This window comes from Bos indicus, chromosome 3 (assembly GCF_029378745.1).
Source record: "Bos indicus isolate NIAB-ARS_2022 breed Sahiwal x Tharparkar chromosome 3, NIAB-ARS_B.indTharparkar_mat_pri_1.0, whole genome shotgun sequence".
NCBI lineage: Eukaryota > Metazoa > Chordata > Mammalia > Artiodactyla > Bovidae > Bos > Bos indicus.
Window position 1 is genome coordinate 27,335,296 of NC_091762.1, and position 22,916 is coordinate 27,358,211.

At 43.2% G+C, this 22,916-nt stretch overlaps 1 long non-coding RNA gene across 1 annotated transcript; it reads right to left on the reverse strand.

Annotated features, from left to right (window-relative positions):
* Positions 1 to 283: 283 nt before the first annotated feature.
* LOC139182159 (uncharacterized) lies at positions 284 to 17,263 on the reverse strand. The gene is made up of 4 exons (XR_011565731.1): positions 15,656 to 17,263; positions 10,698 to 10,832; positions 9,879 to 10,012; positions 284 to 9,398 (listed from the first exon to the last, which is right to left on the reverse strand). It is a non-coding gene; the product is annotated as an uncharacterized lncRNA (long non-coding RNA).
* Between the last annotated feature and the right edge of the window lie 5,653 nt (positions 17,264 to 22,916).

Consider the following 22,916-nt stretch of genomic DNA (forward strand, 5'->3'; position numbering starts at 1 on the left):
GAGTACTGGAGTGGGAGGCCATGCCCTCCTCCAGGGGATCTTCCCAAACCAGGGACTGAACTCAGGTCTCCTGCACTGCAGGCAGATTCTTTACTGCCTGAGCTACCAGGGTTAGTATGGCTGCTATAAAAAAGACAATATATAACAAGTGTTGGAGAGGATGTGGAGAGAAAAGGGAATCCTTGTACACTGTTGGTGGGAATGTAAATCGGTGTGACCATTCTGGAAAATGGTATGGAAGTTCCTCAAAAAATTAAAAACAGAACTACCATATCATTCAGTAATTCCATTTTTGAGTTTATTTAATCTGAAGAAAATGAAAACACTAACTTGAAAAGATACATGCGCCCTCACGTTCACTGTAGCATTGTTTAAAACAGCCAGGATATGGAAACAACCTTTTGTTTCATAGACGGATGAATGGATGAAGGAAATGCATATATTCAATATATGTATTGAATATATATATATATATATCACACACATACACACACAATGGAATATTATTCAGCTGTAAAAAAGAATGAAGTCTTGCCATTTGTGACAATATGGATGAACTTTGAGGACAAATACTAAGTGAAATGAGTCAGGCAGAGAAAGACAAGTACTATATGATTTCACTTACATACAGAGTCTAATAAATGAATAAACACACCAAGCTTATAGATGCAGAGAACAGATGGTGGATGAAGGAATCAAAGAGCACAAACTACCGGTTACACGATAAATAAGTTGTGGGGGTGTAATGTACAATATGGTGATGATAGTTAATAATAATGCATTGCATATTTGAAAGTTGCTAAGAAAGTAGGAAATTAGGAAAGTAGTAGCAGCCATGAAATTAAAAGACGCTTACTCCTTGGAAGGAAAGTTATGACCAACCTAGAAAGCATATTCAAAAGCAGAGACATTACTTTGCCAACAAAGGTCAGTCTAGTCAAGGCTATGGTTTTTCCAGTGGTCATGTATGGATGTGAGAGTTGGACTGTGAAGAAGGCTGAGTGCCGAAGAATTGATGCTTCTGAACTGTGGTGTTGGAGAAGACTCTTGAGAGTCCCTTGGACTGCAAGGAGATCCAACCAGTCCATTCTGAAGGAGATCAGTCCTGGGTGTTCTTTGGAAGGACTGATGCTAAAGCTGAAACTCCAGTACTTTGGCCACCTCATGTGAAGAGTTGACTCATTGGAAAAGACTCTGATGCTGGGAGGGATTGGGGGCAAGAGGAGAAGGGGATGACAGAGGATGAGATGGCTGGATGGCATCACCGACTCGATGGACGTAAGTCTGAGTGAACTCCAGGAGTTGGTGATGGACAGGGAGGCCTGGCATGCTGAGATTCATGGGGTCGCAAAGAGTTGGACACGACTGAGCGACTGAAATGAACTGAACTGAACTGAACTGAAGAAAGTAGGTCTCTAAGAAAATGTGGTGTGAGAGCACTCAGTGATTGTTCTCCTGGGTGTAGCTCCTTTTTATTTCTTTTTCTTTTTTTAATAGGAGAATTACTGCTTTACAGTTATGTGGTTTACTGTACAATTTACTGTTGTGTGGTTTCTGCCACACAACAACATGAATCAGCTGTAAGTATACATCCTTTTTATTTCTTGACTCAGCTTTGTGACATGAGCCTGCCTCTGGGCTTCAATAGCACCTTGTACATTGGCACTAGCCAGACAACTCTTGACTGCAAAACCCAGATATCCCTTGAACTCTCATGAACAATCTCAAACTATCTTGAACAATAAGGAAACTGGCTCATGTCATTTAGAAGTCTAAAGGTAAGGTAGGTTTCAGGATTGGCTGCAGCATCCCCAGGTCTCAATCTGTGCATGATACTGTCTACAGGAAGAGAAATGGGGCTACTTTCAATGGCATTCCCTGAAGAGTGAGATTGTCCCAGAATACCCCACCCAAACCTTTCTTTGCAGCTCATTTTCCCAAAGTGATCATATACCTATCCTAAAACCAACTGTTTGCCAGGTGAGTGAGCTTACCTTTAGATCAAAGATTCTCAGCTACGGGTGATTTTGCTCCCCACTCACCCATGGGCGGGACATTTAGTAATATCTGGAGATATATTTGTCACTGCTGGAGGGTCAAAGGACTGTGTGTCACTGGCATATACTGGGCAGAGGCCAGGGATACTGCTAAACACCCTATAAAGCACAGGGCATTCTCCCACAGTAAGAATGATCCAGGTTAAAATGTTGATAGTACCCAAATCAAGAAACTCTGTTTTAGACTAATCAGCCCACACTTGGAGCTTGGAGTGCAGGTAGCAGCCATGAATGTGGGGATGGATGAGCAGTGGCCACCTAAACAAACTTAGACTCACTTGGGGAAAAGAAGGGGAAAATGGGACCTGAGTCAACAGCCAACCAGCTATCCTGCAGCTCTGCTCCTAGGAGCACTTATTGCATTGTGTGGCTGCTCTTTATTTATTCTGTGTTAGTTTTCTATTGCTAGATAACAAATTGGCAAACACTTAGCATCGTAAAGCAACACAGGTTTATTACCTCACAGTTTCTGCAGGTCAGAAGTCAGGACATAGTGGCCTGGATGCTCTGCTCAAGGTCTCACTGGGCTGAAATCCAAGTGTTGATTAGGGCTGCAGGTCTCCTCTGGGGTCCTCTTCCAAGCTCATCCTTGTGGTTGAATTCATCTCCTAGAGGTTATAATATTCTGTTTCCTTGGTGGCTTGTTAGCTGGGGGCCATTCTTAGCCCCCATTTTAGTGGCCACACACACTCCCTACCACGTGCCCAGCAAAGGTGCATTTGAACCTCTGACTTAAACTCTCCTACCAGCCATCAAAAACTCTCTGCTTTTAAAGTGCTCATGTGATTAGGTCAGGTCCATTCAGATAATTTCTCTTTCTCAAGCTCAACTGATCTGGAACCTTGACTACATTGACCAGATTCCATCACATCATCACCTATATTAGTGTTTGGACGACTAACTGGGAAAACGTTATGTGTATCCTAAGAAGCATCTTTATGTTCCTGGCTTTTAGCAGGGTACCTGGCAAACAATTTTTTTTTCCCCCAATAAACATTGCTTGAATGACTAAAGAAAAGAATGAGACAAACTCATTTCCTTTGGTGGGGGGATAGAATTACTAGATTGGTCACTCAGGGACATGTTATAAAGAGAACTACACAATCTTGGAATTAGAAGATACATGTGGTCATACAGGAATCTGTCCATCATTCCAGGAATCCATGTATTCACAGTGTGGGGTTCATCAGATCAGTTCTCCCTGGTTCTGAGCTCCATATTTCTTTTACAATGCAGACTAATTTTCTGTATTGCCTCCTGGGCAGAATTGGCAAGCTGCTGACTCATATTGAACTGCAGCTCACTTAACACTTTCCTACATTAACTGGTATTGTGCCAGGTCTCATTTTTGTACTTAGGCAGATTTTACGCCACTTCCTTCCCATTCATTCTTCTGCCATGGGTTCTGGCCTATCATTTCAATCTTTTGGACACCTTTGAGAATTCTGATTTTATTATTTGCCTCCTTGACTCTCCTAGCATGATAATACTTGACAATACTTGAGTCCATTTTCTTTGCCTTTGTCCAAATAGTTTATAAGAGTGTTGAATGAGACATTCAAAACCCTGAGGCATGTTATTGCTTTCAAGTTGACAACAATGATTTAATCAACATTTTGCATAAGGGTCGCTCAATCTATGATGAATCAACTTTTTTTTTTTTTTCTGGCTGAGTGGCATGTGGGATCTTAGTTCCCTATACAGGGTACAGGACCGGGGATTGAACTGGTGCTCTCTACAGTGGGAGCATGGACTCTTAACCATTGGACCATCAGGGAAGCCCCCTAAATCAACTCTTTTTATTTCTCTGTCATATCTAAAAGGCTATTATGAAAGACTTAAATGTTTGGCTAAACCTAAGCTATTCAGTGTACATTCACATATACCCCTAGGAAATATAATACACATCTTTTGCAAGCAGGTACATCCACATATTACAAAATTCTTTCCCAAATTCTCAGTTATGCTGTGCCTTGAAGTACTTCGTATTGTTCTTGTGTAGAGACATAGGTATACTTTAACCTCCACATTTTATTGATGGCCTGCTAATATTTTCTCAGTAGCAGTTGAGTTTCATTAATTTATATTGATTTATCAATATAAGCTGGCAAGCATTTCCACTCCCTTGTCTCCATGGCTTATAGGAATTTCCACTTGGGAGAAGAAACAACTGTTCTGACTTGTAAAGATGAAAGTTTGGGCCGAAGAGTGGGAGCAAATGATGTGACCGCCTGTTGAAGGGATTCTCTTTGAGGCAACTAGTTGTTTCTCATGTTTTTCTCTTTGAACAAGTATTTACATTTGTAGTTTTCCCAACTCTTCTTAATGATCATACTTTGAAAAAGTGAAAGTGTTAGTCACTCAGTTGTGTCCGACCCCATGGACTATAGCCCCCCAGGCTCCTCTGTCCATGGAACTCTACAGGCAAGAATACTGGAGTGGGTAGCCATTCCCTTCTCCAGGGCGTCTTCCTGACCCAGGGATCGAACCCAGGTCTCCTGCATTGCAGGGAGATTCTTTACTGTCTGAGCCACCAGGGAAGCCCAGTTATCACACTTTGTTAGTTTTACTCTGTTATGTCGGACTCTTTGCAGTCCCATGGACTGTAGCTCACTAGGCTCTTCTGTCTATGGAATTCTCCAGCAAGAATACTAAAGTGGGTTGCCATTCCCTTCTCCAGTGGATCTTCCAGACAAGAATACTGGAGTGGATTGCCATTTGCTTCTCCAGGGTCTCTTCTAGACCAGGGATTGAACCCAGGTCTCCTGCATTGCAGACAGATTCTTTACTGCCTGAGGAAAGAATCATCAGGAAAACCCATCACACTTTAGGGGAATCAAACTCTGTTGTTCACGGGAAAAGGCTGGGTCTCTGTGAGTAGGAGTTTCCTATTACTCCATAGGGTTCTCTTTCAATGGAAGATTGGGTGCTCCAGGACCCCTGAATTCACCAGCAATGCTGTAGGGATAGAGTTGTACTTTATAACCTCTTAGAAGGTCTATGAACTTAGGAAGGAGAGATAGCAGGGAAAAAATTAACTGTGTATTGAGACCTCAAGAGAGCCCTCAGTGATCCCTGACTTCTGGTATCCACATTCTTGTGTATTCTCCCAACATATTTGTACCAGAGTAAGTCTGTGTGAGCCGAAGAATTGATGCTTTTGAACTGTGGTGTTGGAGAAGACTCTTGAGAGTCCCTTGGACTGCAAGGAGATCCAACCAGCCCATTCTAAAGGAGATCAGCCCTGGGTATTCCTTGAAAGGACTGATGCTAAAGCTGAAACTCTAGCACTTTGGCCACCTCATGCTAAGAGTTGACTCATTGGAAAAGACTCTGATGCTGGGAGGGATTGGGAGCAGGAGGAGAAGGGGACGACAGAGGATGAGATGGCTGGATGGCATCATCGACTTGATGGACATGGGTTTGGGTGACTCCGGGAGTTGGTGATGGACAGGGAGGCCTGGTGTGCTGCAATTCATGGAGTTGCAAAGAATCGGACACGACTCAGTGACTGAACTGAACTGAACTGCAGTCTGTGTGACCAAAGGACTATAGCAGAAGTCCATTGGTCTTCTTCTAAGATGTCACTTCTAAGATGAGGTTATAAAAGTCATTGCAGTTTTCATCTCGGTCACTCAAATCTTTGACCAATCACTTGAGCGCAAGTCAGTTGCTAGCTGTGAGCAGACTACAGAGAAGACTGTGTGATGGAGAATGGAGTCTCTGACCACACCCAGTGCGAAAACAAGTTCTCTTACTGACAGCTATGTGAGGGACTTGTAAGTGGATCCTCCATTCATGATCAAGCCTTCAGATGACGATAGTTTCATGAGAAACCCTGACTGGAAGCACCCAGCCAAGATACTCTTGGGTTCCTGATCCCCAGAAACTGCATCAGATAATAAATTTTGTTGTTTTGAGATAATTCACTATACAGCAATAGAAAACTTATACACTAGGAGATGCTGAATATGTTGTTTGGGTTTCCTTAAGGAAAGTGAATAAAATGCTAAATTTCCAGAAACCAGTAAAAGACTAGCTAGTTAATTTCTTAGGAGAACTCTAGAGAATATTGAAAATGACTTATATAGATAGGCCTTTTACCATTTTTTAAAATGTCAATAATGATAACTGTCCTTTGTTAAACCACACACACATGTTCACACAGGAAATAAAAAGCACAAGTACCTATTCTATTCTTATCTTATTCCTCAGAAGCAGCTGCTGATATCAGTTGGGTTTTTATTTTTCTAAATCTTTCCCGCAATTATAATCACACACATATACAATTATGAAACCCAGTTTGTGTGTATTGTGTGTGTATTTGACAAATGTCTTTATCATTTAACATTCATGTCATATATTCTTTGACAACTATGATTTAATCAACACGCTTCGCGTAAAGGTTGCTCAACCTATGACAAATCAACTTTTGTTTTTTGGCTGCGTGGCATGTGAGATCTTAGTTTCCCAACCAAGGGGAACAAACATTTTATCCTTTAACATTTATATCATATGTTCTTTCAACGTCAATAGACTTGGCTCCAATATAATTGTTCTAAAAGGTTATATTATATTCTGTGCTGTGCTTAGTCGCCCAGTTGTGTGCAACTCTCTGTGACCCCATGGACTATAGCCTTCCAGGCTCCTCTGTTCATGGGGATTCTTCAGGCAAGAATACTGGAATGGGTTGGTTGGATCAGAATGGACTGGTTGGATCTCCTTGCAGTCCAAGGGACTCTCAAGAGTCTTCTCCAACACCACAGATCAAAAGCATCAATTCTTTGGCACTCAGCCTTCTTCACAGTCCAACTCTCACATCCATACATGACCACAGGAAAAACCATAGCCTTGACTAGACGAACCTTTGTTGGCAAAGTAATGTCTCTGCTTTTGAATATGCTGTCTAGGTTGGTCATAACTTTCCTTCCAAGGAGTGAGCGTCTTTTAATTTCATGGCTGCAGTCACCATCTGTAGTTATTTCGGAGCCCAGAAAAATAAAGTCTGACACTGTTTCCACTGTTTCCCCAGCTATTTCCCATGAAGTGATCAGACCAGATGCCATGATCTTCATTTTCTGAATGTTGAGCTTTAAGCCAACTTTTTCACTCTCCACTTTCACTTTCATCAAGAGGCTTTTTAGTTCCTCTTCACTTTCTGCCATAAGGGTGGTGTCATCTGCATATCTGAGGTGATTGATATTTCTCCCAGCAATCTTGATTCCACCTTGTGCTTCTTCCAGCCCAGTATTTCTCATGATGTACTCTGCATAGAAGTTAAATAAACAGGGTGACAACATAGAGCCTTGACGAACTTCTTTTCCTATTTGGAACCAGTCTGTTGTTCCATGTCCAGTTCTAACTGTTGCTTCCTGACCTGCATATAGGTTTCTCAAGAGGCAGATCAGGTGTTCTGGTATTCCATGTCTTTCAGAATTTTCCACAGTTTATTGTGATCCACACAGTCAAAGGCTTTGGCATAGTCAAGAAAGCAGAAATAGATGTTTTTCTGGAACTCTCTTGCTTTTTCCATGATCCAGTGGATGTTGGCAATTTGATCTCTGGTTCCTCTGCCTTTTCTAAAACCAGCTTGAACATCTGGAAGTTCACAGTTCACATATTGCTGAAGCCCTGGCTTGGAGAATTTTGACATTACTTTACTAGCGTTTGAGATGAGTGCAATTGTGCGGTAGTTTGAGCATTCCTTGGCATTGCCTTTCTTTGGGATTGGAATGAAAACTGACCTTTTCCAGTCCTGTGGCCACTGCTGAGTTTTCCAAATTTGCTGGCATATTGAGTGCAGCACTTTCACAGCATCATCTTTCAGAATTTGGAATAGCTCAACTGGAATTCCATCACCTCCACTAGCTTTGTTCATAGTGATGCTTTCTAAGGCCCACTTGACTTCACATTCCAGGATGTCTGGCTCTAGGTCAGTGATCACACCATCGTGATTATCTGGGTCATGAAGATCTCTTTGTAAAGTTCTTCTGTGTATTCTTGCCATCTCTTCTTAATATCTTCTGCTTTTGTTAGGGCCATACCATTTCTGTCCTTTATCGAGCTCATCTTTGCATGAAATGTTCCCTTGGTATCTCTGATTTTCTTGAAGAGATCCCTAGTCTTTCCCATTCTGTTGTTTTCCTCTATTTCTTTGCATTGATCGCTGAAGAAGGCTTTTTTATCTCTCCTTGCTTAGAGATAGCTGCATCCTAATTTCCAGAACCTGTAAATATTTACTTGACAAAAGGGATTAACACTGCAGATGCGACAAAAGTGCTTATCAGACTCAAACCTTGAGATGCGGAGATTATACTGGTGGGATAAATATAATCACGAGCACCTTTAAAAGCAGAGAATGTTTCCTGGTTATGATCTGAAAGGGAGGTGACAATGGAAGAAGGGTCGGAGACATGATACGTTGCTTGCTTTGAAGATGGAGGAAGGTCCATGAGCCAAGGCATGAGAGCTGTCCCTCAGAGCTTGAAAATGCAAGGAAATAATTCTCCCAAAGAGAATCCAAAAGGTGTCAGCCCTCCCCATACCTGGATTTTACCCAGTGAGACTGAATTTGGACTTCTGCCCTACAGAACTTAAAAACAGCAAATACCAGCTGTACTATTTTCAGCCACTAGGTTTGCGGTCATTTGTTGTAGCAGCAGTAGAAAACTAATACGCTGAGTAAATGTTGGATCATATCTTGGATGTTTTGAATGTTATATTTTGGGAGCCTGGGTTTTATTTACATCTTATGTAAATGATGGTATCTATATTTTAGCAGGCAATCAACCCCAATGGATTCAGGCTGAATATTTTTCAAGGCTGTTGTAAGTTGTAGTTTCAATGTCAGCTGTGTTTTCGGAGTCCTTGCAGACACTTAGATTTTCTCCATGTGTGTGCCACTGGGGGCCCATTCTGGGACCTGAGTGATGGTCCACCCCTCAGTTCAATTCTCGGTGTCTTTGCTGTCCTTTTTAGGAGAGACCCACACCCACACAGCACAGGATTTAATCCAGGAGTTTGTGAACAGCTTTAGGGACCCACTTGCCCAAGTTCCTCCTTTTTTTGTAATCTCCCTAGAACTTCCCAGCACTCTGTGTCACACCCCCCACCGCCCATCCCCATCCTCTGGACAGAAAGCGAGTGCTCTGTCTATCCTGCTGTGCTGCACCCTTCCTGTGAATGCGCCCACGTTAGGGGCCAGGTGGTGGGAGCCCTGAGAAAGGGTTAGGGGTTCCCTCAGTCTCTTAGGAAACAGCTCCTGCAGGCAGAAAGGGTCCTCTTGGGCTCCACTGTTGCCACTCTCACTGCTACTGCTCTGGTTGCCTTGAGGGGTTGGGGCTGGAAGAATAAAGGAAGCAAAGGAAATGAACAGGGGATTTCCCCACTGTCTCTGGGTGTCAATTGCACCTGAAGCCAGACCAAGAGGGAGCTCTTTCTAGCCACACCTGTTACTCATTTCCGGATTCGGGGTTGCCTCCCATCCAGACCAGGGACCCAGAGGACATGTGGGACTCTTACTGCTGTTTCACAGGCATTTCAAATTCTGGTCTTCCTCCCCAACCCCCCCGCTGCCATTTACACTTTGGAGTCCTCAGATAGGCTGGTCCATGTGTTCTGTTTAGGTTTTATGGCTGCCCTCCATTTCATCCAGAACCGGATCCCTGACTCTTCACTTGGTGTCTGCGAACACTTAGGTTTTCCCTCAGGGGTTCTGGGTACATGACAGCACCCTGTTTCCTTGATGCTCTTCAATAGGAACAGGTCACAGCAGACAAAAACCAATCATAGTGAAGCAACATTCTTTAAAGCACCGCTCACCTGTTCTTGCCTCCTCTGTGTTCTAGGACTTCCATCAAAAGACACACAGAGAAGTCAGACTCAGTCTTGAGGTTCATCTATAAAGAAGTCCAGAGAGACAGCTTAAAAGGATCTGTTGAGAATGACTGGATCCTCTGAAATAAGAACCACAGGAACATTTCATTACACCTTAACATTTTAGCACGTACGTTTCCTGCTACAAACTATTGCCATTCTAACATAAACTAATTTTTTCTCACTGAAGATCTGGTGGAAATCTTTTCAGTGGTGTGGCTCAGAGAATCAATGTGAATTCATGCTCTTGCCACCTATGTGGGAGGCTTTCTTTATACTAGTTCCCCTGCGGTCCTTTGGGAAGGTTCTAAGTCTCTTGGTGTGTTTGAAGCTCATCTATTGTATTGCAAGGGAAGAGTTTAATCTTTATACTCCAAGAAATGCTGGCACTTACTTTACATATAAGCTTTTTCCTTGTTTGCTTAATAGTGCAGCTTGGTTTCCTAACTTGAGCAATTGACCAGCTGCCTCTGTGTTCTGCTCTTTTGTTTGTGATTGGACTGTGGAAAAGTAATGAGTCTTTAAACTCCTTTTAGTAGGAAAAATAGTTTCTGAACTAAAAACAGATGACTCCCATTGAGCCAGGATACTTCTGTACTTCCAATAAACATTCCTTCTCATCATTTCTCATCCAATTATTATGTAGGCCAGTGCTGATCAAACATTAATATACATATGAATCATCTGAGGACTTTGTTCAGATAGGGATTCAGATTTTATCATTTTGGCATGGGGACTGAGATTTCGCATTTCTAATACCTTCACCTGAGATACTGATGCTCCTGGGTCTGTTGACTCTCGTAGCCATGTAGCAATGTGGGACTGCCCCAGAGAATTAATCAGGAGAATCACATGTGGCTTGGTGAAGGTCATTGTCTCAGGTTGCGTTTCCTGGGAAGCCTGGCCGAGATGGAGATGCATGCAGGAGTTTATTAGGAAGTGCTCTGGAAATTTCCACGTGTGCAAGAGGTAGAGGGGAGGCTGGGCAGTGACACAGTCTCAATGAAAGGCTGTTCAACCCTAGAACTCTGAAGCAGGCACGCTCTCTAGAGTTGAGGTGAAGGGACCAGGCCTATATATGCAACCCTGACCAGCCACCAGGTGCAGGCTGCCCCAGGAGGGGGGTGTCACCTCGAAGAGGTGACTCTGCAGCTGAAGCCCTTCCTATATAGGTCTAGCCCCTCAGGCTGTTAGCACACTGCACTTCCAGCAGCCAAAGGATCAGCTTGGCTGCATGTCATGTTATACATCCTGGACCCTGCTGTCCACTTCCTCTTTAGATGAGCTAGCTTTCAGTTCAGTTCAGTTCAGTTCAGTTGCTCAGTCGTGCCCAACTCTTTGTGACCTCATGGACTGCAGCACGCCAGGCCTCCCTGACTATCACCAGCTCCCGGAGTTCACTCAAACTCATGTTCAGTTAGTTGGTGATGCCATCCAACCATCTCATCTCTGTCATCCCCTTTTCCTCCCGCCTTCAATCTTTCCCAGCATCAGGGTCTTTTCAAATGAGTCAGCTCTTCACATCAGGTGGCCAAAGTATTGGAGTTTCAGCTTCAGCATCAGTCCTTTCAATGAATTTTCAGGACTGATTTCCTTTAGGATGTACTGGTTGGATCTCCTTGCAGTCCAAGGGACTCTCAAGAGTCTTCTCCAACACCACAGTTCAGCTAGCTTACAGCCCTCCTTTTCATTTTCATGCTGATTTAAACACCCTCAGACATAATCCCTCCTTAGTACCTTGGCCTGAAAAGTCAACTACAGTTATCAGTGAGCATCAGTTGAAGCTTCTAGGTGGGCAGTTTGTGTTTTTAAGAATTTCTAGACTAGATTTTTTTTTCAATCCTGGAAGGATTCCATTTAACATTCTTCATAGATTCCTACTAAATCAGAAGTTCTGATGGCCATAAGAAAATCTCTGTCTGCAGTAGAATTGGGACTTGAGACATAAAAAGAAAAGAATTCCCTTTCTTACAGGAAACAAAGACTGTAGGCTGAATCAAAAGGAGAAGGGTTAGGTCTGGAAAAACCCATTTGTAGATGAATGAAGCAGGAAGACCAAAACCAGGATGTTTAATGATTGAATCCTGTGCCCCACTGATTGTGTAATGCAAACTTTAACCTTTGCTAAATATAGTTTATACCCTGAGAATCCTTTACACTCTAGTAAAAATAGCTGCACACTCAAATGGCTCATGGGCCTGGTGATTACAGGAAAAAGGGCCAGGAATACCGGGCGAGAGGAAGGAGAAGGGCCAGAGATCCCTGGCGCCATCTTGCCCTTTGAGACAGTTCAGGCAGACAGCAACGTCAGACAGTTGCCCAACAAGAACAGCAGTGGGAGGCCGGAGAAGGCAGCTGGATGGTAGACTGGCAGTTCCTTAGCAAGGGGCCACTGTAAAACCCACCATTGCCTCCATATACCATGCTTCTGGCAGTTTCCCCCATCTGGCTGGACAGCAATGTTTGCTGGACAAAGCTTCCCGCATGGGGCAGATTCTCGCAGCTGAAACATTGGGAAACTCAGTCACTGGGTGGGGAAAAGGTGGGTAGAAAAAGAAATGGGCGGAGAAGGCAATGGCACCCTACTCCAGTACTCTTGCCTGGAGAATCCCAGGGACGGAGGAGCCTGGTGGGCTGCCGTCCATAGGGTCGCACAGAGTCGGACACAACTGAAGCGACTTAGCAGCAGCAGCAAAAGCAATGATAATGGAAAAGAACCCCAAACCAGACTTTTGGCCAGGGCCTGGGCAGAAGTTCTACTCAAAGACAGGTACAAGAGTAAGGCACAAGAGGGGGCTTCCTTGGCTGGAGGGGTCCTAACTGCCATCGCCAAATATAGGCAGATGCCAAACAGTGGTCTGGGGCAGGGTTGCCTGAAGAAGATCAAGAGTCCAGAGGTGAGGGCTTTGGGTTTTTGTTTGTTTTCTCTTTTACTTCCTGCAGCTTTTGAAGTACACATGGAATAAAAATCCAAGCCTGGAGTACAATGTTTGCTTTTGGACAAGGCATTGATTGCTACTATTTACATATTTTAGTTCCATGCCCTGGCTCCTGCGGCACCAGAATTTTTCATATACTGTGTGTTCACAAATGAGAATGAAAATGGTATCTGATGCCCCTGGGTGGGGCCGTGTGGAATTATTTGCACATTCATTGAGGCATCTTACAAAAGCTGGACTGGCAGAGAACCACCTCATGTGTAGAAGTAGCACAATGTGCATCTGGCAGAGAGGAGTGGCGTCTTTGCCCCTAGCCAATCTCCTCCTGCCTTCACTTGATCTCCCAAAAAGAGTAAAGCTAGTGTAAAGCTACAGCTTACAAGCAGAAAACCTATATAAGTGCAAGGTCCATGGAAGTTGCCCAACCGGAATCAAGTGATCCAAATCATTGACTGGACAGCCCTCCTTCCTGGGGGATTAAGTATGTCCAGGTCTTGATTTACATGGATATTTATTCCAGAAAAAAAAAAAAAAAAATGGGGGGGGGGGGTCAGTGGGTGAAGAGAGCAGAATACAGAGAAGAATTCAGATATACTGATCTATGTCAAACAGCATTCAAAATGTCAGGCCCCTCTAGTGACCCTCATGCCTGTTCTCTTTCAATGGATGACTTCAGGCTACTTCTTTGCTATCACCGTTAAAATGTAGAAAAGAAAGAAGAGTCAAATTTATTGAGAAACTACTCTTTGCTTTACATACTATTCCAATTTAATGCTTATAGCCACTCGATGGAATAGGATTTTTCTGTTTTTTAAAAAAATATACATATGGTGTATGTATATACATATATATATTTAATATATGCAGCTTCCCAGGTGGTGCTGGGGGTAAAGAACGCGCCCGCCAATGCAGGAGATGTAAATGTGGGTTCGATCCCTGAATCAGGAAGACCACCTGCAGGAGGGGACGGCAACCCATTCCAATATTCTTGCCTGGAGAATCCCACAGACAGAGGAACCTGGCAGGCTAGAGTCCATAGGGTTGCAAAGAATCAGACATGACTGAAGTGACTTAGCACACATGCAAGCATAAGGGAAATTCAGAGAAAATAGGTATATATGCCAGGATTGGGGATTTTTAGCCTAGCTCTGTCTGACACCAAGACTTTGCTCTGCAGTGGTTCTCAATCCCATCATCACCCAAGGAATCTTGGGAAAAGCCTGGGCCCCAGCCCAGGTCAAATAAATCAGAATCTCTGGAGGGATAGCCCAACATTGGTACTTTAGAAAATCCCTCTGAGTGATTGTGGTAAGTCTGGGGTTGCGAACCACCAGGCCACACCCTACTGCCCGCTTCTCATTTCTGTAAAACCCCTGTGTTCTGCCCTTTCTCCCACTGTCTTTGGCTTTTCAGAAAGACCCACATCTAGCTGGTCCACGGAGGCCCAACTGATGAAGGGGACATCTGAAACCTTGAGGATTGTTCCTTTCATAACAAGTATGTGCAGGGCATAAACTGATGCGGGCTTTCCTGTTAGCCGCATATACTGTGTCTGATGAACGCTATTTGAATTGCGAAAACAGCAATGTAAGCAACTCGGGGAGATGTTTATTGACTGCCTTGCTGTTACTACAGGAAATGGTAAGAAAAGCACTCCATAAACATGAAGTTCTCATTTCTGTCTGCTTACTGGCTAGCTGTGTGATATGAGGAAATTTCTCTTACCCACCTGGACTTCAGATTCTTTACTTGTAGAAAGAATGTGGCTGTAGGATCTGATAATATCTGGCATTCCTTCTACTATCTACCATGTAGATCATGTTATTGCAACTTTTTTAAAACCCTGCAATATCTATCTATAAAACGCCTGTCATTTAATCAGTGAGTTTATTTTAAGCACGTGTTTATTTCCTTATTGGAAAAAAAAAAACTATGAAAACAAGAAAGGTTGTTTTTTAAAAAATATACTAGGTCAAGCTCTCGCCCCCCTACCACCTTTTTAAGAACAATCAGTCAATTTAGAGAATCTAATGGTTATGCTTAGATGTTAATTATAGGTTTCTTCAGTGACATGCGTGACCTTGACTTTTAATTATTCAGGAGTGGCAATTACAGAACCTAAAGTGGGCTGTTGACACAAGATGCTTGGAAATAAGGTAACCCTTTTCTCTTTTTCCTAAATCAGAATGCATTAGTTAGTTTTTAATGTGAGTATTAAGGACACATTCGTTCTAGAGAATTAATTTAGTTCAATGTGTAATCCTGTAATTTAAACATTGTTCATACTTGCTGCTAATGAATATTTGAGGGAGCCCAAGGAGGCTCTTACTGGTTTGGGGCTTATACAATGCAGAGACCAAGGCACCCACCTATAGTCCCTGGGGTGGGAACTGCTGGTTTACTAAAGGGAATATTTTTAGAGGCCTTCCAAGGCCAATGTGGAGCAGAAGGTCTACTCTGACATTTAGCTGAAGCATGTTAGGCTGTGCAAATCCAGCCACTCTGCTCATTGAGCCTAATCCAAGCCAACACTTGGTGATATTGATCAATTCTGTCTTTCCCAACTGAGCACAGAGGAGTGTGGGGATCCCGAGAGGTGTCCTAGAGGCAGCCTCAGAAGGGCCTGGAGGAGCCGAGCTGGCAAGGGAACCACAATGACCAGCTGCTGATGCTGCCTGAACTGATGAATTTGCATATAGTGGCCAGTGTAGGTTTTCTTTGGGGGAAATATCACGTGCAAACAAACACAACAACTCTTTGAACACCACCAAAGTGAATTCTTACCTAATCGAGTCCATTAGGATTGAATCAACATCTAGTCCTGAGAACAGCAGCTCCCCTTCCACCTCCATAGCAGGTGGAACAGGGACTTGTAAAACCAAGTCTCCTCTGTAAAGATGTATTTACTTTGCAAAATAACATGGTAAAGAAGCCTTCTTGCTGTTTGGCTCAGGCTCTGAATTTCAGCCTCTGATTGGCAGATGGGTGGTCCTGCCCACCCCGGGAGCTTCAGAGGGAAGTTCAGAAAGTAATGTGGGGCCCAGACTTCCCTGGAGGTCCCATCCTTCCTGTCCGCCAATCCTCTTCGGAGCCAGGCTGGTTATGGCCTTTTTCTCCCTTGTCTTTCGTTATGGGACACTGCCTTGGAACATGGTCTCTTTGCACCCAGAGCTCAAGCCTGAACATTCCTAGGAGTCATCAGAAACAGTAAGAAAGCCCTCCAGAAAGTTCACAGGTGCACCTTGTGGGAATAGTATGTTCCAGCCCGGGGTACTTAAAAGCCTGAATGCCTTGGTTCCTGGCCTGCGCAAGTGTACACCGTGTGCAGCACGGGAGGTTTCTGTCCTGAGGAAGGTTTCTGGCCCATTACAGTTCTGTTTTAACAGTCTGCTGGTTTTAAATTTGCTTCTCCCCACATCACTCTGCCCCGAGCTATAATAAAGATAGGTCTGCAGAGATCAGATTTCCATCCGTACACTGTGTTTTCGTTCCTTCTGACTAAACATTTCCTATGTTTTCCCAGGCTGCGACAATCCTATCAAAGCCCCAGTTCCCTTCCTGAACTTCCAAGCTTCTGGCCTAATCACTGTGAAATCAGGATGAGGGTTCCATTCTTTTGAGAGTTTGGCCACAGGTTTTCTTTGTAAGAAATGTCTTTGAGGATGACAGCAGCAGCAGCAGCAGGCTTCTTAACTGGGGTTTCCCAGGTGGCAAAGTGGTAAAGAAGCCACCTGCCAATTCAGGAGAGGCAGGTTTGATCCCTGAATCAGGACGATCCCCTGGAGTAGGAAATGACAACCCACTCCAGTATTATTGCCTGGAAAATCCCATGGACAGAGGAGCCTGGAGGGCTACAGTCCATGGGGCTGAGTGAGCGCACACGCAGGCTTCATAATCACTGGGGGAAGATCTAGGCCCTCCATGCAGGTGGGCCTCATTTTTTTTTTTTTTTGGAATAATGAATTTCTGAAAGTGATCTCAAACTTAAATTCACTCTTTAGCGGGGAAAAGAGAAAAATATGCTTGAAATTGCCCCCAATTTATCTGATAGGCTTGGACTTTTGTAAGCACTGAATTGTGGGGGGAGAAGACAAGGACACATGCAAATACCCTTGAATGTGGTCTAATTGTAGACCTCCTACCTAAGAAGAGCATTTCCTTCTTCCTGAGAACTTCTGCCGTTGCCCCTCTGCTGTTTAGTCCTACCTCAAAAGAGCCTGGACTCGCTTCTGGTTTTCTACCTTCTGCTTTCCTTCTCCCCGGGCTGGTGGGATGGGCTTTTGCCTGTGTGCGTGGGTGAGGCTATTCAGAAGCCCATGGCAGGAAAGGTGAAGTGTTCAGGGCTGGGCTGATGCAGGATCCTACTGGTTTGTGGTGGTTTGGCCAGCCCTGCAGGATAGCTCTGACTCGGCGAAATATGATTCTTGTTGATGTCTTGTTTGTCTTACGGAAGAGCAAGGAAATAGTATTTATTTTTTGATGACTCAGTTCACAGTGTCTTTCTCCCGGCTGGTGAGAAAGACCCTTTGACCCTTGTATGGATCTCACTTGTGCAAAAATTCCTGAAGAAGAGATCTATCTCTAGAGGATGACCAAGTAGAGCAGTTGTTCCTGGACTCATTTCTCTAGGGAGTGTGGCACCTGAGCAATGAGGGTGCCATGCTGGTGACCCCATGCATCTTCTATTATTATCAGCTTGTGCCTTCCCTTCTAACTCTCTGTAAGGCCCCTACAGACCACGCTGGTGATGTTTTCTCACATTGCTTCTACCACCTAAGTCCTGTGTGGGCTGCTTTGGGTACAAGCTTTGTGAACAACGTTGACCTCAACATCCATTTAAGACAGAGTTTGCTTGTATACAGATAATACAAGAATAGGAAACATAGGCTCTACTGACAGGCATTAATGTCGACTTGTGGTCCTTTAATGATGGCTCATAAACAGTGCTGTTCTCCAGAATTCAGTCCTCAAATCTTGTCTCATTTTATTACTCTTTGGGCTATTTCATCTATTCTTTATTATTATGATTTCATCTATTCTTATTTTCTAATTTTCTCTTAAATGGAAGATCTTCTAAAACTGTGTTTTAAGATTTCTTTAAAACATCTAGATTTGGGACTTCCCTGGTAGTCTAATGGCCGAGACTCCTAGCTCCCAAGTGCAGGGGCCCAGGTTTGATTCCTGGTCAGGGAACTAGATGCTACATATCACAACTAAAGATCAAAGATCGCACATGCCACAACTAAGACCCAGCACAGCCAAATGCATAAACATTAAAACAAAATCTAGATTCATATATCTAACTACCCCTTAGTAGGGCACCTTGAATTTAGTATATCCAAAATGTAACTCATTATCTTCTTCCAGCCATCTTTTTCTTCTGTGGTACTTCTCCTAGTGGCTGGCATCTCCATCACCTACACATAAACTGAAGGAAGAAACTTAGACCCATTTGTCCTTCCCTATGTAATCCCTACATCACGTCACTGCCTGCTTTAAACAACCTCACTGGTTTTCCATTTCCTTCAGAAGAGAGCTGAACCTCTAGACGAGCACAGAATGCCCTTGTTCCCTGTTTATGTATGTATGATCCATGAACTTGCTTTAACCAAGTGTAACTTTTGGCAGCTTTCTGGGTTAGCTATTTTTTGCACACTTTTTTTTTTTAAGGCCTGAAACACCCCTCACTCCCTTCTTTGCCAACGATTTCTACTGCTTCTTCAAAGCTGCTCTCCAGAAATCTCCATCTTCAGAAATCCTTCCCTACACAACAATACTTCATTATGGGAATGAATTGATAGTTATTAAATTTCTGTGAGGATCTTAGTATTTTTGAAAAAGATATGAGATCTACATATCTTTTTCTAATCTTTTCAGTGGCCCTGCAAAGAGGACATTATTGCCCTGGATTAATAATCAAGAAACTGGGCTCACAGAGGTAAAGAAAGCTGGAAGCAGGTTAACAATGCAAATTCTCAGGCTTCATTCTTGGCCCACTGATCAGAATCTCTAGAAGTGGGATCCAACCTGCGTTTTAATGGATTCTTCAGATAATTCTTCTGCACAACCAAGTTTGAGAAGTACTCCACAGAGCTTGAAGAAATCACAGGGTCCATGAAGAAAGCAATTCTGAAGGGATTGGCCCAGAAGAAAGCACTTTTCTCTCAAGTGCTTGAAAACCAATTTAATGTTGTTCAAAGATAGTAAAGATACTATTTAAGATGGAAGCCAATTTGGGAAATGAATTAAAATGCAGGGGTTATGTAGGCAAATGCAGGCTAAAATTAAACTCATAATGTTGAGTTTTAGGAAAATTCTCTTCAAGACCAGGACTGTAAACTAAATATGACCTTGTTTGGCAAAAATCTGGACTTTGTAAAGGCTGCTCTGGAAATAGAATAAATTGAGAATAGATTGTCCCAAGTATGTATCACCCTTTTTTAATTCACCCACATCTCCTGCTGGGCCAGACTGTGTCCTATTCTGCAATTTAAGACTGTCAGTGGGCATGGCTAGAGGTTAGGATGACAGTTCAACAACACTTATTTTTAAGGAATCTCTTGAACTTGAAGGTCTCTCAAGCCCCAAAGCATGCATGTTTCTCTAAAGGTGAAATGTCAGGCCAATAAGGAATATTTGGGGAGTAGGAATCCTCAACTTAAAAAGATGATTGCCAAATGGGTCAACAATAGGTCAACTGATGCTGGTTATGACCAAGAAGTGACCCAGAGTCTATTACAGACTGTTAGGATTTTTAACTACTACCACTGCTGCTAGTAAAAGAAAATAAACTCTCATCTACTAAATATCACTTTACAGATAAGGATACTGAAATGTAGAGAGCTAATGTGATTTATTCTGACTTATATTCAGGGGTAGTGAAGGGGATTTGCATAGTATACAGAATAAAATAAGATGGAGAAAATCTTCCCCCCCGCACTAACCTCTAACAACTACAGTCAGACTTATATTCAGGGGCAGTGAAGGGGATTTGCATAGTATACAGAGTAAAATAAGATGGAGAAAATCTTCCCCCCTGCACTAACCTCTAACAACTACAGTCAGACTTAGATTAAAATTTGGCATCTCCTTCAATCATGAATGTAAGCCACAAGTCACTGGAGTAATAGTGGTACCTATATTATGTCAGAAACATGAATTGCATATAATTTCATATCATACTACAGTTGTGAATATCTCATATCTCTTCTATGCTCATCATTATGTCAAAATGTTGGCGCTTATTGAACTTGCTTCTGGATCTTACTATATTTACTGTAACTTACTGTTCCTTACTGAAGGAGATCAGCCCTAGGACTTCTTTGGAAGGAATGATGCTAAAGCTGAAACTCCAGTACTTTGGCCACCTCCTGCGAAGAGTTGACTCATTGGAAAAGACTCTGATGCTGGGAGGGATTGGGGGCAGGAGGAGAAGGAGATGACAGAGGATGAGATGGCTGGATGGCATCACTGACTCGATGGACGTTGAGTCTCAGTGAACTCTGGGAGTTGGTGATGGACAGGGAGGCCTGGCGTGCTGAGATTCATGGGGTCACAAAGAGTTGGACACAACTGAGCGACTGATCTGATCTGATCTGACTGCCTTACTGTATTTACCGTAAAGAGGCAAAAATATTTCTGTTAGAAAATAATTTTTAAATATTCTGATAACCTAATACAATTTCAATTATATTTCAGTAAAACTTTGTTTCTTCTCTAATTTTATAATTTTATTTTATACTTTAGAAAGGCTCATACTTGGAAACAGCCTATAGGCTTCACTAGATAAGAGGGGATTCATGATACAGAAAGAAGGAAAGGAAGAAAGAAATCGGAGAGCATGGAGGGTGGGAGGGAAAGAGGAAGGAAAGAAGGAAGGAAGAAAGAAAAGGAAAGAAACAAAGTGAAAAGAAAGTAAGAGCCCCATGGGTGTTGAAGCTGGAGTTCAAATCCAGCTTCAGCTGATTCTGACGCCCATCTTCTTTTCGTGCCACCTTCTACCCTGGTCCAGTTTGGTCCAAGGCTAGCAGGAGATTGATGTTACTCTCTGGCAATACTCACAGCCAAAGCCAACACAGAACTAGTTAGGCCATCAGACACAAAGGGAAGCAGCTGGGAAGAAGGAGTGACTGCTGGCTTTAGTCATATTCTGGGTGAATCCTGCAACTGCTTCCAAAAGGCTTTGGTGGTTTGACAATAAAGCTATGAACTCTTGTTTGTTTTTTTTTTTTTTAATTACCTCCAACAGAAGAAATTGCAAAATCATTGGCAGCATTTGTGATATTTATCGAGTGCCAATAATATGTTGGTTTCTATCTTGACATCTTAGAAATTCAGTAAACATTTATATAGCATTGCAATGCACAGACATTATGATAGGTAGTGGGAATAAAGGGAGAAAAAGACAAGGTTTCTGCTTCAGGTGGACCCAATCCAATAGGGCAAAATACAGGCAAACTCTGTATGGTAGCTTGGGATAAACCAAAGTGCTTATGGAAGTTAGGGATGGGAGAGGCTGACAGGGTGGGCTGGGGGAGCCTAAGGAAGAGAAGGGATTTGATAGGACCATGAGAGTTAGGCAGGGCAGGTGGATTTGGATGGTGGTGAAGGACTTTATAGACTATATAGAAAAAGGTAGAGTGTCTTTGGTTCAGTATATAAAGGTCAAACTCTCTACAGTAACTTACAAATTCCTGTGCAGTCTGGAGCTCCACGACTCTCCCATTTCTCCTGCTTTCTCCACTTTGCTCACCTTAGTTTAGCTGCACTTGCTTCCTTGCTCTTCCTGCACAGACCCCCAGGCCTGCTCCTGCTTCAGTGCCTTTGCATTTGCCATTCCTTCCGCCTAAAACACTTTCCCCCTTAAATACATAAATAGGCTTCCCTGGTGGCTCAGTGGTAAGGGATTCACCTGCCAATGCAGGAGACATGGGTTTGATCACTGGGTCAGGAAGATTCTCTGGGGGACGGCATGGCAATTCACTCCAGTATGCCTAGCTGGAGAATCCTCATGGACAGAGGAGCCTGGGGGGCTAGAGTCCATTGGGTTGCAAAGAGTTGGACACTCCTGAGCCACTAAAACAACAATAAAACATAAATAAAACCTTCTCCCCCTGGATATCCTGGAAGCCAACCCCCTCATCTTCTTTATGTATTTGGGCAGATGTCACCTTTGAAGAATGGAGAAGGAAATGGCTACCCACTCCAGTATTCTTGCCTGGAGAATTCCATGGACAGAGAAGCCTGACAGACTAGAGTCCATGGGGTCACAAAGAGTCAGACACGACTCAAGGACTAACACACACACACCTCTGAGGTAAAGCTTTTCTGACCATCCTGTTTAAAATTTTAACCCCCTCGCCCACTCTGGTGTACCACCCCACTTCCTGCCTTAGTTTCCTCTAGAACACAGATTATCATGACCTACTGTATCAGTGGTTCATACACCTGTCTGCTAACTAGAATTACCTGGAAGATTTGTTAAACTGCTCCAGTTGGCCTCTGGGTCAGTAGGTCTGGGATGGGGCCTGAGAATGTGCATTCTTAACAAGTCCCCAGGTGTTGCTGACATTGCTGGTCAGGGATTCTCATCATCTGAGAACCAATGCATTATTGATTTTAGTGGTTTGTTGCCTATCTCCATAAGAATGTACGCTGTTGTGGCAGGGATTTTTGTCTGTTTCGTTCCTTGCTATAAATCCAGGGCTGTAACAGTGGCTGGAATATTCAGACATATTTGTTGAGTACAGAGTATTCATGGCTGAAGTGCAGGATTTGTAGGGATATTGGGAGGTGTGCAGTGGGAGTACCTTTAAAAGAGAACATTCAGGCCATATTTTTGATAAATTGTTATAATAATAATACATTATTACCGTGAATACCGCTGGAATCTTGATTCTGGGAGATCCCAAGATTCCAGATTCTCCCGGAGTCAAGATTCTGGCAGTATTAATATCCTACGGAATATCCTAACCTCAGATATGCAGATGATACCACCCTTATGGCAGAAAGTGAAGAGGAACTAAAAAGCCTCTTGATGAAAGTG